The 5,257-nt window shown below is 36.8% G+C and overlaps 1 protein-coding gene across 1 annotated transcript in view; it reads left to right on the forward strand.

Annotated features, from left to right (window-relative positions):
* Positions 1–1,780: 1,780 nt before the first annotated feature.
* Positions 1,781–5,257, forward strand: part of ASB7 (ankyrin repeat and SOCS box containing 7) — a 42,384-nt gene continuing 38,907 nt past the window's right edge. The window contains exon 1 of the mRNA XM_019637834.1: positions 1,781–1,898. The gene's annotated coding sequence lies outside the window, so the exon portion shown is untranslated. The remainder of the gene's footprint in view (positions 1,899–5,257) is intronic.

Below are 5,257 nucleotides of genomic sequence, written 5' to 3' on the forward strand. Positions count from 1 at the left end.
CTGTGCTCCACCTTCTTGAGGGGTGAGAATCTACACAAATTATTTGGAATTCTACACAGGAGATTAGTTCCTTCTCTACCCCCCGACCTCCATTATTCATTGAGTCAATCAAATATTTATCCTATACTTTGGGTTCAAATCCAATAGTACTTTATCTTGTTCAAATGGTTCCATCTTGGCTATTGAGAGCACTTTTCATTGGCTCCTGTGTCCCTTTGACTGACCCCCGTCGTTGCATTTTTCTTGGAGCACTTCCTTCTTTTTTTGGCACCGCAAGATGCCCCAGTCTGCGAATCAGCCATTTGTGTGAGGGTAGTACTGTAGGAGTTGTTCTGATCATGTCTAATTCACTGACTTAGAAATAAGGGGCAGGGTTTTAAATATTATTTCCAAGTGCACATTGGCAAAGTCTTTGGCCTTCCTTGAAGAAGTCGAACAAGGAAAAATAGAGTGTGCAAAAAGGAAAGGAGCAAAGTGGACTGCACGAATTCCGATTGGCTGAAAATTTTGGCAGGCAGCCAGCAGTCCCGGTGACTGCCACTTTTCGCTGTAGCACATCAGCTTGCCAGGTGGCCCAGCCTTTTCTTGTTTGGGTGACAGAGGGCTCTAGTACACCCACCCCACCCGAATGGGATAGCAGTTCTCCCAATGAGTGATTCTCAGAGTGATCCTGGCGCAGTGTATGGAAGTGACTTTGCTTGTATTCTTCACCTTAGTGGAACTCACAGACCTAGGATTTAGCTGACGTGTAGAAGGATCCCTTTCATTTTCCTTGTGGAGGGAACTTTTTCTGAACTTGTATAGGGAAGCTGGCAACACTGTTAATCTTTTACCTAGATTGGTGTACACATAAAGGAATAACAATTTTAAAATGATTAACATGATGCCTTTTGGACATACTGAGAACCAGCATTTAAAGACATAATCTCCTTTTAGTTATTATAGATTCCGTTTTGACTCTGGCCACCTACTGTATTAAATGCACATATTTTCTCAGTCCTGTTTAGAAAAAGCAAGTGATTGACAGTGTCAATTAAAAAGTAATTCAAATGAAGCAAGTCTGAAAATATATTCTGAATAGAGCAAAATGGAGAATTTGTGTTTGCATCCAAATTCCAAATGTGTGAGTTCTTTTCTTCCCCCCAAAAAAACTACTTTTAGAAAAAAAAAAAATTCCCGAAAATTGATCCTATTTTATACCTTGGAGGTGAAGGTAAGTATCAAGATCACTTTCTCTAAGACTTGATCTGAGTTCTTCCTTTGCCGTGTAAGTATGTTGCAAAGTGCTGAAATTTAACCTCATCCAAAGGTAGACTATATAGTCACTTCGTGGCATTTTGAAGTTAGTTATCAAAGAAAATGGATTTCCTCAAAGAGATGGTCTTTGCTACACACCCACCATCAGATTCCAGACCCATCTTGGCAGGTAGGAACCAAGGAGACTCAGGAGACATCTCCAAAGAGAAGAGGGAGCCAGGTGAGACATCCTCTGCTCAAAACCAAGCCTTGTCTGGGAAGGAGAATTTGGACCATTTATCCTAGAGCCACCTGGACTGAGTTCACAGCCCTGTTTTTTCACTCACTCGCCCTGTGACCTTGTTACTTCGTTGAACCTCTCTGGACCTCAGTTAGCTCCTCCCTAAAAATGGACACAATAGCAGGGTTTTGTGAGAACCTAAAAAAAAAAACGGTAGACTGCGCAGGCAGCTATGATTCTGTACGATTCTTTATTATTTTTAGGTGTTTTCCCATGGTTGTTATTTCATTTGTTTTTAGGGTAAGAAAGCTGATACGTGCCATAATCTGGATACACTCTGAGTCCTCCCCCCACAATGCTGTATGTGCACCATGGTTATTAGGCAATCCACCTATCAGGAGAAGGGACATTCTTCCGTAAGGTAAGTGACCGAGGTCCTTGGTCATCTGTGGTTCTCTGGGGGAAAACCCATTATTACTATTCTTCAAGTCAGCTAATGTATACTGAACACAGCACCTGCTAAAAGAAAATCCACGTTTCTTTTGATGGTGTGTGAATCTTTTTCTTGCACAGTAGACCTTATTTCAGTGCCAAGATAGTCATCCCCTTTAAAAAGAAATCTGTTGAAGATGATCGTTTTGAGCAAATAGTAGTAATTTCCATTAATTCTTCTAAATGGTCTTCAACATCATGAAATGCTAATAATCAGCAAAAACCTATTCCAAAAGGATCCTTGGTTTTAAAATTTCTAAACAAGAGACAACTTTAGTTTCAGTTGAAAAAGGTATTAAGTAAAGAGATGGGGTAGCAGTTTATTGATTTATTTATTAAGAAAACAAATTGTCAGGAAATGGCTCATTTCCCAATTTTCTCTGAGGAAATATCCCTTCATAGCAGTAGTCTGATATTTTTAAATGAGTTTACTTAGTAGTGATACTTCTGAGTAGGTAATAGCCATTTTCTCTGTATAAAGCATAGGGTATTTGATTATACTTTTAGGCTGTGATGGAATGACCTAAGTTAGGCTTAAATTTACCTCTGTACAATCTATAATGAGGAGTTTTCCAAGGTAAATTATTATTGGTAACAAGATTATCCCAAGATGTCTAACCTACATATGAGACCAAAATGTCTTTAAAGGACTTTATCACATAATTTTTTTATTTTTTATTTTTAGAAATGGAAGCCTACTAATTAGACGATGAGTCTAATGTATTCCTTAAAATTAGCCCACATGAAATGGCTTCCTAGAAGAATGTTAGTTTCTGTATGTCTTTGAAAGCTTAAAAATGTTTTTGTATACACGCATATAAAATGGAGCTTCTCACCAGTTCTATTTGGACTGTTCCTATGTGCATGAAAGAGATCTCGTTTTATTTTGAGTTTGAGTACACACTTTTGTGACCTATTAGAGAGTGAGAATTTAATATACTACTTTTCCTTTAAACTAATTTTTTTCACATGGTTAATGAACAGGTTGTTTAGATTCTTGCAGTTTTTAAATGTTTTGTATGATCTTGATATTATGAATACTTACAGAGTAAATCTTCTAGCAAACTGAAATAGAAACAAAGTAAAAGCAATGTGGCAGGAAAGCAGTAGTAAATCTTGCATCAAATAACATAAAGTGGGGAGGATAGAAAGAGAAACTGAAATAAAGAAAAGTAAATATCAGGGGTACCAAAAANGTCTAAAGTCAGATAAAGTTTATATCAGCATATCTAATACCTACCTTTCAGCCTTTCATTTCATTCTCAACTGAAGGTACTCCCTAAGTAGAATCGTTGTCGTCTTTCTTGCAAACTTTCCAGGTACATAAGGCTGCTAAGATGGTAATGCCAGACATGGGTTAATAAGACAACACTGACAAGACCTCATCAACTTATAATACTTGTGACTTAAACTTTAAGTTTGGTCTGGATAAGTGCATTCTAAAAATTTTCTCTACTGCCTCACCCACACTTCATGAAAAGTATTGGTTTTTCTGTTGGGTCTTAATGAGAGTAATAGATAAATTGTGCATGGTCATAAATCCTTGTTTTGTATGGAGGCCCAGGAATTAGGAGGAGAAACGAACACCCTTACTTGTTTTCAAAAATGAACGCTATACTATGTTGAGCGATGCAAAAATAACACTTGGACTTTATTTTCGGATTCAGGCTCTCCATCATATAAGCAGAACTTATCAGCATACGTTCAGCCACGTTGCACACGTAGGCCTTGTAATATTTCTGTATCCATAATAGCTGCCCTTTTAGGACTTGTGAGCCATCGGTAGGTTTTTTCCCTCAAATCCAATATCCTTGGAGCTGCTGATTTTGTTTTCCTTACCAGCCTGTATCTCTGTTTACGCTGCAAGGAAATCTTTTTTTTTTCTTCTGTGTAGCAAGCTGTTACCTTGTTTCTAGCTTTTGTGAAATCTGAAAGCACTGTTCTAATTTGTATCACTTAATCAAAAAATGTGTGGACTTTTAGTGACAATCACATGCAAAAAAAAACCATGAAAGACTAATGTATGCCAAAGCAAATTGGGGACATGTGGGCAAATTGGGTGAAAGTTATGTAATTTTCGACAGGTCTCAATATATTTTGTTTTATAGTTATTTTATTCACTCTGTTATGTGGATATAGACTTCTTTTAATCATGTGAAGCAACAAGTTTTGGTTTTAACTTAATGAAGTTTACTTGGCATCTATAGATGGTCACATTTCATACCTAAATTTATAGTTTCTAATATGATCAATGGCATAAAAGCTTGGAGGCCTAGGTTGTTATCTTTTGGCCCCATGTAGAGTAGAAAAGATGAATTCATAAAATTTAAATGGTATTGACATTGGGCCATAAAGTCTCATATGAAAAGGATATACATTGGGGAAGTGGATCATTTTGATATAGAATTCTGAAATCTTCTTAGTATGTTTTTTGGGTTTTTTTTCCTTTTTTCGGACTGAAACCCAGAATGGAATTTCTAAAGATTGCACCCTGAGAGTTTTAGGCATTTTGAGTCATTATTAATGTAAAACAACCTACATTGTACATGTATTTATTTAGAAACTTGCCTCTTTCATCATATTCCTTTATTTTATAGGTGACTTTCATTAGCTATCAGATTTTCATACTTGCACTCCTCGAGGGGAAATAGACTTTTTCCATTCTCATTTCTGGACTTCCGCTATGGTTTTTAATAGGTACCTTTACCACCAAATATTGTATTTACTTTTTAAGTTCAAAAGTCTTTTCTTTCCCTTTATTTATACATATGTGGATCGCTGTACCTTACTAAGTGCAGACTCTTATAAAATAGCACCAAGATAAGATTAATTACTTGTCTGATGCTTTGGACTATTAGGATATTTGGTAATAAGTCATTGTCCTTTATCATTCAAGGGATACAGCTGACGCGGATCATGTGTGCATGGTATGTGTGTCTGCGTGTTTTTTCTTGGGAAGATTGATGCAGGTAAAGAGTGCTTTTTCTGTTTAAATCTGGTTATTACTTATAGCGCTTGGCACTGTCAGAAAAGAGAAAAATGTGCTAACATTTCTAGGATTATTCAATTCATTTTAAGTACGCAGGAGTCTCTATTGAAGTTCTACCCAGAGGTAGTACCAGCAGCAAGCACGCCAGGCACTTAGTAGGACCTGCGTTTGTCCGATTGAAGTAGCCAATAGGAGATTATTACAAGTTACTGCCATTTGTCCATCTTTCTTATTGAGAGAAATAATTGAGTCACTTCATCTTTTAACACAAAGCCTTTTCTTGATATTATTAATAATAC

The sequence above is a fragment of the Hipposideros armiger genome, unplaced genomic scaffold, assembly GCF_001890085.2.
Source record: "Hipposideros armiger isolate ML-2016 unplaced genomic scaffold, ASM189008v1 scaffold_35, whole genome shotgun sequence".
Lineage (NCBI taxonomy): Eukaryota > Metazoa > Chordata > Mammalia > Chiroptera > Hipposideridae > Hipposideros > Hipposideros armiger.